Raw genomic sequence first — 12,493 nt, 5'->3', positions numbered from 1 at the left:
TCTCAATTGTTTAGACCTTTGCCATTTCTCACAAGTCCATGTTAGTGTGCCGGTTAACCACACACGCTTCACTAACGACTTTGAGAATGCAAATATCACACTTGATATCTACTTAAAATCTACTTAGTGAAAGCGTTTCCTCACCATCATTTTTATGAATCAGAGAGAAACCTTATGACACTTAGATTTTATGGTGTATGTGTTCCTATCCATGTGAATTTGTCATAACCATAATCACAAGACAAGGTTAGTGACAAATCCAAACTCATATGGACTGAACTTGTGAAATCTAAACTTCTTGCCACTTGGCAGCACAAAGGCCTACCATTGCTCCCAAGTAGTTATGAAAACAACTGAGAACTCATAGAACTTACATGCATAGTCAACTTTAACTGGAATGAGCACAACAATAAAAATGTGTCAACACGATAGGTTATAAACCTCAAGTCGGGTGCTAGTGATAATCAATAGGTTTTATTCTTGATTAGTTCTTGAAACTTTTAAAGATCTTTAAGACTCACACTGACCTCTTGACATATAAGATTCTCTAGTCAAGAACCATTCCTTTACAAAACAAATATTCAAGAGTTAGTGCGGATTCTTATCAAGATAAACACTTCACACAATTGGTCTTAGCTGGTCTTTGTCTTATCTAAGACATCACAACTTACCAATTTCAAATGTACAAGAGTAGAAAACATTTTACTCTACATTTGATAAGTGTTATAAACCTTCTTAAGATTATGTCACTCAAGTTACAAACTTGGAGTATTACTCTAAAACTTAATTTTGGAAGGAAGTATGATTTATCTTTTTGATTTAACCAATTTCAACAATCCACGATTCCTCTTCTTGGAGTATTACTGTGTGACTATTGCTGTTATAATTATATGCTAGCTATAAGGGGTGAAATAGACCCGATACTGGTTGAAAGAGACCAAAGGGGGTGAAATATACCCAGTACTGGTTGAAAGAGACCGAAGGGGTTGAAATAGACCCAGTACTGGTTGGAAGAGACTGAAGGGGGGGGGGGTGAAATATACCCAATATTGATTGAAGTAGACCGAAGGGGGGGGGGGGGTGAAATAGACCAAATTATGTTTTGACTGTTACGTACGTATGGTATGGGGTATTTTTGGGGGATATCACTAAGCTTTGTGCTGACGGTTTTCAGTTTATGTTTCAGGTACTTCCAGCTCGAAAGGGAAGGGCTTGGCTTAATTGCACCTCATCCGCCCATGTTTTCCGCATTATGTGATTTTGAGATTTTATACTATGATATTATTTCACTATTATACATACTTGGTTGTTTTGACATGATTATTGGATGCTTTGGAATGAATTAAAAATGAAAATTTTATCTGGAATTTTGGGATGTTACAAATTTTCTCACTCCCTCCAGTCCAAGTGCATCTTCAATGGTTAACCTATGCTATAACTTACTATTATTGTCACCTTATCATTCTATTATGTTTGACCTATAAATAAATAACATCTTCATCATTTTTGTCGGTGAACGGCCCAACGCCAATTTTCCTAATTTGTCCTGCATTCTTCGTTGTTTTCAGGTTGCTTTAGGTCTTAAGGTAAACTTTAACAAGTCACGAGTTATTAGGACTGGAGTTCCTGCCAATGGGATTGAATGTTGTGCAACCATTTTAAATTGTACATCAACCTCTTTCCCGTTCATATATCTTGGAGTTAATGTCGGTGCCAATATGTCCTTGAAGCGTAATTGGAAGGACATGATAGACCGGAGCATGCCCCTTTCTCATTTCTCTATTTTCAAAGCTCCTATATCAATTATCAACAAAATTTAGAGAATTCGCATGCAATTTTTTTTTGGATCTATATGCCCAAGAATCATTATGGAATGATATTGCTAATAATATATGATCCTATGGGGTCACACCTTTATCAAGTTGGCACATTTTGTATATTTATTATTAATATGATTATTAATAAATAATATCGATTCTTGTATTTTAATTAGGGAATAATTATTGTTTTTGTGAAAATAATAATTATAAGAGAGTATTACTAGTTATTATTTCATATGGTATGAATTAATAAGTCATGCACAACATTTTGGACGAGTTGGATTCTTTTATCTTTTACCTAAAGACAAAGTTTATATTTTATAAACTTAGAGTTCATAAAAATCAAAGAATCTTTCTTATTTAAAGAGGTATGGCCAAATTTATATTTAAATAATGGAGGTTGCTTGTCAACCTCCATAACTTGCCCCATGCTTCTTGAAAATATAAGAGTTACTTTATATTATTTTAATATAAAGCCCTTACCTTCAATATTATATTCAAGAGGCCATGCTTGGATGGATTATAAATAGAGGGTCTCTTACATGAAGAAGGTGCTAGTTTTTGGTCCAAGAAAATCACTTCTTCTTCTTCTCTTTTTCTCTCCCCAAAACTGTGAGCAACATGGGAGCTTGGAGTTGTTTCCTCTTTTGAAGATATTACTTGCTTTTGGTGTTCATTTTGTGTCTTCCTTTTAGTGCTTAATTGTTTAAGTACTTAAGGCTTAAAGAACAAAGTTATACAAGGAGGAACTAGCATTCCTAGTGCCTTAATCTTGATGGTGGATACTTATAGAGAAGATCATACACTTTGATTTTTTGTTATCTTCATCAACACCCCAAAACCAAGTGGGTTGAAAGGATTCAAATGTTATCTCTAAAACATCCTATGGTTGTTTTTATTTCATTCTAACCTCTATAAATGGATCCATGATGGTGTGGTTTTGTTATGAGCTAAAATTAAACTTTTTATTATTAAAGTCTTCTGTTTCCGTTTTTATGAAACACAAACTTTTATTTCGTATCAAACCCCAACATTTTTTTGGGTTGGTAGTTAAGAGAAATCACAGATATGTTGGGTTAATTGGCAATCGTGTAACGACCCAAAAATCCAAGGATAAAAATTTCATTTTTATTATAATCAAAATATAGTTGTAACTTGCTTCAAAAATTTAAAAACATTTCTAAGTAACATAATTATCAGAGTTGAATCCCAAAGTCACGTATTGCGGAAAACACGAGTGTATGCGCTGCGATCGCCCCGAGCTCGTTCATTTGAAAACTAGAGTACCTAAAACATAAACTGAAAACCGTAAGCACAAAGCTTAGTGAGTTCCCCAAATACCACATATAATGCAAACATACTGTCAGGCATATCTGGGTGCCCGACCTACCCCTTTGGTCTATTTCTGTCGGATACTGCCGAGCATATCTGGGTGCTCGACCTACCCTTGTCAGGCATATCTGGGTGCCCGACCTACCCTTGTCAGGCATATCTGTGTGCCCGACCTACCCTCTGGCTTATTCCAACCGATTACGGGGTCTATCTCACCCCTATCACTACCATATAAAATCATGTATATCTCACATAAACATCAAACAATACATACCACCTTAATAATTATCACAAAGACAATCATTAAGCTATATCAATATTAGTCGGCCGGCCTTGGTGCTTTCGACCCACAGATTCTACGAAGGGAGACTCACCTCAAATGTAGAAGCTCACTGAAAGAAATCCCTAGCTGCTGCCCTGACCCCTTCCCGAGCTATCAATACTAAAATAACACCTAATTAGCAATTGGGTTCCCAAATCGAGATCCATAATCCATAATTGGAGTAAAATGACCATTTTACCCCTGACCAAAACTGAAGCCCAAGCCCAACACCAAAAAGGTCCAAAACTACAAAATTCATAAAAGCCCACTAATGGCCCAATTTTCCAAATTGGGTCCAACCCCATATGGGCCTTATCCTAAAGCCCAACAATTTTTGGTCCAATAATAAATTTTTGATGACCCCAAAGACCAAAGCCCATTGGGCCCACTAAAGTCCAAAACCATTGGGTCCACCGAGGCCCAATACAAAAACTTTGCCCAACTAGACATGCCCAATCAAGAGTTCAAGACTATAAAATCCCTCTGACCAATAAGCCCAACACACAAAGCCCAAACCTAAGCCCGAAGCCCAAACGAGAACAAACCCAAAATTCCACAGCTGAACGTACACGGGGCGTACCCCTAGGTACGCTCAGCGTACTCGAAGATACACATCGAGGCCTCAAGTCAGTACGTGGGGCGTACATGAACTTACACGGGGCGTACCCGCTACTTCTCTAAAACTCATATTAGGACTTAATCCGTTAAGTCCTTATGTGAAAACCTCAGGATACCTTCAAACTAAGCTCTTAATGCATAAAGGTAGAAACTTTATGCATTTACATGACTCAATGGGACCCAATAACCATTTTAATCCATTAAACCCCAACAAGAACGTGCATGGACCATATATATGCATCAAGCAATCATTTTTATGAACTTATGACCTTAGAACTGCTAAGAGTGGCAACTCAAAGCTCCTGGAGTGGTGTCGAACCACTAGATCTCACTTTTGAGGTCAAAATGGAACCAAAACCCACATAATCTTAGATCTCAACTTCTAATGAGCAAGTTAAGAACTTTTTACCTTTTATGAGCTGAGAATGTAGCTAATAGTCCAGATCCACAAGCCTTCTCCTTGATTCACCACCTTGCACAACACTTCCACTTCTTGAAATACACTAAAATCAAATAAAAATACACATACAAGGCTCACAACATTCTTGGATGAAGCTACCCGAAGCACTCATAAAATATGGTCCCAAAAATTTTATTTTTAAAATCATTAATAATCCAGAGTTATTAAAATCATCTCATTAAAACATAAGCCATAGTATATCAAAACATCATAAACGGTATATCAAAACATATGTCAAATATATCAGAGTAAACATCCCAGGCTAAACATCATGGTGTGTGCAATGCAGTCATCCCGAGCTCATCCCTTTGTTACCGAAAGTACCTGAAACCAAAACTGAAAACCGTAAGCATGAAGCTTAGTGAATTTCCACTAAACTACCACATACCATACACATAACATGCAACTAGGAGATATGGGCCCCACCCACACTCGAGGAGATTCGGGCCCCGCCCTATGATATACGGGCCCCGCCCACACTTGGTGAGATACGGTCCCTGCCCACACTCAGCTGTCTACGGGATACGGTCCTCGCCCACAATCGGCTTACTAGGAGTTACGGGCCCCACCCACACTCAGCTAATAGTGTGATTCGGGCCCCGCCCACACTCGTCTAACTAAGAAACACATACAAGTATCACACAGACAACAAGTATAACCAAATCTACCAATCCATTCCATATCCATACTCAAGTAATGCTAAGATACGGGCCCTGCCCACACTTAGCTACTAATTAGCACACATAACATACACGGGCCGACATTAGTGCCTTCGACCCGTTCAAACCAGGAGGAAATTCACCTAAAATGTCGGATGATAGCTGAAACGTCTCAGCGCCGAAATTGGCTCTACTCAATCCCTGAACCAAAACAATTCCTTAGCTGCCATTTCATACTCACAACTCTTTAAGGTCAACCATGGTCAAAGTCAAGTCTAGGTTAAAGTCAAAGTCAACGCTCCGAGTTGACTTAACTTGTCGAGTTTACTCTTTAACCGCCGAGTTTCCCATGAATCACATAATCGTGAAATCATGATCCAACTCGTCGAGTTTCCCTCCAACTCGTTGAGTTCTTCCTTTTAAACAGAATCGGGACACTTCGACCCAACTCGTCGTGTTCCTCTATGAACTCATCGAGTTCTTCAGTCTGTTAACCCCTCTTAATGCATTAAGCCCTTATTCTTCAGATATACACCCTAAACTCCAGATCTAGACTGGAAATGCTTCTAGAAGGGTAAAATTTCCAACTTTACCCATTAATAGCTTTCCTACATAGATCAAGCTCAAACCCTAACCCAAAAAGGCCAAAGTCTTAATCCCAAACATCACCAAAACTACAAGATAGACCATGAGGTCATAGATATGGACTCTAGGGACAAGACGATTACGTAAAGTCTCAACTTTCTCTACATGCATGGCTATTAGAAGCTCCAAAAGGCCAAAATGATGGTCTAAAGGTTGCATGGGACTTCCATAGCCATAAAGTTGGCACCTTTATGCCATGAAAACCCCTCAAGAACTTAGATCTGAAATATTCTCCACTTGGGACGTCCAAATCCCAAGAATCATATCATTTGGACGAAAACAAGCAAGGAACTCCAAAATGGAGATCTAAATGACCACTAGACAAGGTTCAAGCTTTATACTAGCAAAATGTCATGGATGAGCAAAGGATTATGGATCTATAAACTCCTTCTTGTGTCCTCAAGCTTCTCCTTCTTCTAATGTCTTCAATACACACACTAAAACACTTGAAATGGCTCACAAACACTCACAATAGCATTAGGGTTTCGAGATTAGGGTTTTGGATAGTGGAGGATGGAAATGAGGCCAACACCTTGGGTTTAAGGTGTTTAAATAGGGTGCAAACCCCGAAATTTAGGGTTTCATATCTGCCAGCCTACTCGTCGAGTTGAGGCCTCCCAAATCGTCGAGTAGGTTATTTAAATACACGACCCTTATGATCTCTACTCCACGAGTTTGGGGCTCCCAACTCGTCGAGTTGCTCTATAAATTAGCATGAATTATAAGTTAAATACATACCACAAACCAGCGTTACACTCGAAATTAGGGTTTAAGGAAATGGAGGATGAAAGGGAGGCTCACACCTGGAACTTAATGTGCTTAAATAGTGAGCAAACCCTAAAAATTAGGGTTTTGGAACTCAGCACACTGCGCTGGGCGTACAACTCTAAGTCCCATGTCCATCATTCACACGTACACTGGGCTTACCCCTAGCTTACGTTGGGCGTACCCAGCCAGACACATGCATGCATCCCTTGCACGCATGGGACTGATTGCCAAGTATTTCCATTAGGGACCAAAACTGCCAAAATCTTCAAAATAACATAACTCCCTCATTCTAGGTCCGTTTCCAAAGAACCTTATATCCATGAAAAGGTGGTGAAACCCCTCCGCTCCTAATAACACACCCAAGCCGTAAAACCTCTCGAACGAAACCCAAAATCCATAAAAGAATGAGATATCAAACTATGATTATACCATTGGCTTCTAAAGACACAATCGAATACTTGGATGACTCAAACCATGACACCCACATCCGAAATGGGCCAAATACTTCCTTTCCGAAGCCCTAAGTCTTATGACAACTGATGACTAGGCCGCAACCCCAAGCAACGAAGCAAATCAGAAATTGAGTGTTACAACTCTCCCCCACTTAAATTAGATTTTGTCCTCGAAATCGCTCCTTACTAACACCCATATCAAAACAAACAATCCAAGGAACGCAACCGAAGATTCTGCACATTAGAAAACCTTCCCATGACGACTGAAACTGAAGCCGGAACTTCCATCCCGAAGAAAAGCAGACCCTTAGCTCCCTCAAAACCACTTCTACATTTCCGAGACCCGAAATCTATAATGGTCTGTCTCCCCGACAGACCGCCTACGTTGAAATGTTACCATGCCAAAACCTTATCGAATAACTGACCAACCATAATACTTCCAACCTTGATTATCTTGATGAAACCTACGAAAACAAGCCACTAACCCTAACCGTATGCAGATCACTTATACTCGACAGAACGCTCAGATAATCCTTTGAGTAGAAGATTCATCCCTGCAATGGTTAGACTCAAACGAGAGCTGCACAACAGGGTCAAATCAATCACTTTGAGATTATTTAATCTAAATGCAAGTGACTTAGCACTTTCAACCAACGAGTTACTCCATACACACGAATCCTCAAATCACTACTTTTTCCCGAATCATCATGCTGCCTCTTATCTACTTTCCAAATGAATTGAGACCTCCCTAGTCCCAACTTGTCTGCCAACTATCTGGAATACTGGATTCCTGCCCGACTGGTGAGCCAAAGAACACCCTCATAGTCGCCCCACACAACTTACAAAAGAAAACTTCCACCGAAAATATCTACCCGAACCATCTCAACACCAAACCCGATGCTAAAACGAATACTACAGGACCTACTGTAGTCTTACCCCACACCCGGTCTCCCGTGACCTACCAATCCTCGATTCCAACCACGTTGTGGTCCTCACACAGCCTTGCGAACAGACCCACCATGGCCTAAACCATCTGAAGAAATCCATGAGCAAGTCGCAGATCTACCACAATCTCATCGCTGAACATGGACCGGTGAATGCTACGGGCCACCCTACATTCTTACAACACTCTTCACTACCATTACCTCCGCCCAATGCCTTAGCGCTAATCTACCAATCCGAACGCCGTCCAGATTCAAACACACATTGTCACACCCCAAAACCGGAACGGCGGAAACGTTCTGGGGTGGAGGACGTCATGTCAAGTATCACAACATATGCAGTATAGTAATCAAAGTACAACAACCATTGCATTAATAGTAATAATTTTACATAGGTTACGTTCAACAACAACATCAAAGTAGATAAAGAAATAACATAAGCTGCAGCTTGGTACTAGGCTGACTTCGCAAAAGCTCCCGGAGTGTACCTGTCTATTGATGACCTGAGAATACAAGTTATTTTGAAAGCGAGTATCAACATTTAATGCTGGTGAGTTCATAAGTATTTAATGACATTGATATAAATACATGTTTTTCTTCAAAATAATCTCACTCGATGATGGTGATTAGGATTTACAGAGTATTAGTATTTCTCCCAGAAAATCCTATATTTTCTAATAAAAGTAGTTTTCTAACAAAACTCAACTGTTATATGTTTAAACCATAGAGTATTCCTACTAAGAGCTGTCTTCTACCAAGACCCGACTGTTTTATGTCTAAGAAACATTTTCCCTTCAGGGTACTATCATTATCGAAATATAGTTTATTACCTTAAAGAATATGTGATAAGATCACAAGCAAAAGTAATAGGGAAAAAAATATTTTACTTCTGCAGTAACACTGCTGGCTAAAAGTAAATAAAACATAGACTCCAGGAAGTATTAAATGAACAATACGCCTCGGAGAGTCTAAAATAATGAAATACAGACTCCAGGAAGTATTAAATGAACAATACGCCTCGGAGAGTCTAAAAGAATGAAATACAGACTCCAGGAAGTATTAAATAAACAATACGCCTCGGAGAGTCTAAAAGAATGAAATACAGACTCCAGGAAGTATTAAATGAACAATACGCCTCGGAGAGTCTAAAAGAATGAAATACAGACTCCAGCAAGTATTAAATGAACAATACGCCTCGGAGAGTCTAAAATAGTCTTTAACCTTAAGTAACTTAGATTAAAGGTTTTAAAATGTAGCCTAGTGTATAACTAGGAAAATAGATTATGATGGTTTCATATATAGAAAATACCGTGATAATACTTATTACCTTAAAGCCATGAATTATAAGGTAAATGTAAAGATACTCGTAACCATACTGATTGACAATCGAATACTTGACGACCTGCTGGCGTCGGAATGAATGTGACATTTGTCACCCCTTGGCTTGGTCGGCCGGGACTGTAGCTAGCAGTCAGGATGTGGGAGTGTCTGTCCCGTATAGATCTATACACACAATGCCCGCTCTCCCTCCAGGAGACTCTGGTTACCACTCGACAACGGTGAAATCCGCGTTTGAGGATGTATCTCGTATTTTGAAATCTATATACTTTTCTTTTTACTAAAAGTACAAGTGTTTAGAATATAGATATAACTAAGTTCTCCTTCATGAAAGTTATGGTTGATTTCTAGACTATACCTATTATAGTTTACTTGAGAAGTTATCTAGATGCCTTTGCTACCCAAAGGATGATGAACTGGCTGATAAAACATTTATGACCATATAGGTATACATGATATATAACTAATATTTAAACGACCTTCGGACGGATAACCGATACCCTAAAGCCACATCCAAACAAGGAAAAGGAATTAAAGCGAGCTAGCCTTCCTAAGTCCTTTAAACATTTCTTATATAACTATACATATATAGGCATGCATTTTACAATATAAAAGCATAGAAGAAGTTTTCGTAAAACCTTTGAAAAAGCTTTAATAATCTAAAAAGGGATTTCTACATTTGAAAACAAGATTTGAAAACCTTTAGCTGGATAAAGCAGTTTAACATGCAAAAATCTATTTGCTATATAGTTATTAATCACATGTGATTGATATAATAACTTTATAGTTCAACTTGTATTCCCCCCCCCCCCCCATAAAAGCATTTAAAAATCATTTAAAAGGTTGATTCAGGGGTATGAACTCACCTGACGTGGGTGATTAGGATGAACGGATGGTATAGAATGCTATGTGTCAAGTGAGGACTTGAACACACACTCGGATCCTATTTAACATGTAATGATACATTTAAGTATCTAATTAGTCATTTAATAACTAATTATGCAAGTAAGGACATCCTAATGCATGAAAACACTTTGCTACATGTGCTAGGAGTACCAAGGGTTGCATATAAAGAGAGTATGGCCTCACATTGGAGTTTACTCCCCAAATGGTGGACCTTAGGGGTGTTTACGGTTTCTGGACCACTTCCCCCATGAGTTTACGGCCGTAAACTCATGGCAAGGGTGCCATTGGGTGTTCAAAGGTCCTAAACCACTCAAGGAATTAAGCTAGACTCGAATCAAGGGCTTAGGAAGTGACTAGGGCTCGAAATGACCCTTCCTTGGAGTTTACGGTCCTTGGACCACTCCTTGGGAGTTTACGGTCGTAAACACATGGGTTTACGGCCGTAAACTCATGTTTGCCCATTTCTTTCGTGTTTTGGTGTTTCTATCTTATGCATGCAAGGTTCTAGTCACTTATACAAGCATTGGAAGGCATTAGGGGCACCTAAACACCATTTGAAGGTGTTTACGGTTTTGGGAGGTCTCCCCAAACCGTAAACTCATGTTTTCATGGGGATCTTGATGTTCTTCAAGGGTTTAACATGTATTCTAAGTGAATAACTTGATAGGAGGAGTGTACTTACTTATAGGAAGCTCGAAAAAGTGTTTGGAGCCCAAGAACACTAGTGTGTGTTGTTGGTGTTTTGAAGAACACTTGAAGATCTATGAAAAAGACAAGATTTCATGGATGAAATCGAGTATAAACACTAGATAAGGTGTTATATGAACGAATCTAGGAAGAAAACACTTACATTTTGGCGGATTTGACGGGAATGTGATATGACACTTGAGAGAGAATTTTGGGTGTTCTTGAAGTTGGAAGTGAAAAATGAGCTAAAAATGACTAAGTGTCATATTTATACTCTTTGGGGTTTACGGCCGTCAACTCCATGTTTACGTCCGTAAACTCCAAACTTTTGGAGTTTCGCGGCTTACGTGATACATGGCAACCTCTAAAGTATACTTCCTTTTATTTGTTCGCTTGACGGATATAAAATAAAATACTCGAACGGGTTTAAATCTGGAGAAAAATGTATCGAGATGGATTGACTATTATTTGACGTGCTTGATTGCGGAGTTTATACAAATGAAAATTTCGGGTTGTCACATCATCCCCCCGTTAGAGGGAATTTCGTCCCGAAATTAGAGTTCAAGCACACACACAGATGCAATTGAGCGAAGCAAAAGATGAGGATACTTTAGTTCATCAGGTCTTCTCGTTCCTAATTGAATTTAGGTCTTCGCTTGGCGCTCCAACGAACCTTCATGATTGGGATGCAGATTCGTTTCGTTTCCCTTGACCTCTCGGTCCATGACCTCGATAGGTTCCTTCACGAAGTTGGGCTCTCATCGATTTCGATCTTGACGAGTGAGATTTCGAGAGTCACGTCGGACACGCACTTTTTCAAGTCTAAGACGTGGATAGATTTGGGTGGAATTTATGGAATTCCAACAGTAGTTGAGGTCCGACGGGGGTTGGACCAATTCTTATTAAGAATTTCGGATGGTCCTAAACTCTTGGGAAGATAGAGCTTTTCAGTACTTAGAACATAATGTACTTCCATGGTTAGATCATCACTTGGCGTGATCGCCATTCTGAAGTTCCAAAAGTTCTCTCTTACTGAGGGTGTAGTTCCCGGGTTGGTTCTTCGAAGGCTCAGGTTGTCTTCAGATTCGTATTTCCTACTGATTGGCTTTCGGAGGTTCTCTGGATCAATGGAGGTATTGGCTATATACTGGTACCTATTGGTTACATAGCATCTATCTCGACCTAGTGCAAAATGGACCTGCACTTCTAACTCTTGAGGTGTTTCTAACGGAAACTCTCAATGTCGGTGAGATAGGGTTTTACCAACGATGTTTTGAAGGTTTTAATTTTCATCATCGTCTAATAGATGCGTTCACAGTATGATTCCTAACTGGAAAGAATCATTCTCTTACTCGCTTCGCTGTTTCATGGATAGCAGTCTCTGATCAGGGCTCACTTAGCCCTTTGAGATTTTCTGAAGTGCTGGACTATTTCAGGAGGTGGTTCTACTATCTCTTTAGGGATAGTATTCTTTGGAACACCGAGTAGCCAAACGAATCTCTAAGACATGCCCTATTCTCTAAGGTGTCGGCTCCTTCCAGTTTG

Source organism: Lactuca virosa, chromosome 8, assembly GCF_052849685.1.
Source record: "Lactuca virosa cultivar CGN04683 chromosome 8, Lactuca_virosa_CGN04683_v6, whole genome shotgun sequence".
Taxonomy (NCBI): domain Eukaryota; kingdom Viridiplantae; phylum Streptophyta; class Magnoliopsida; order Asterales; family Asteraceae; genus Lactuca; species Lactuca virosa.
The sequence above is the reverse complement of the archived record's forward strand: the minus strand, read 5'-3'. Positions refer to the sequence as shown.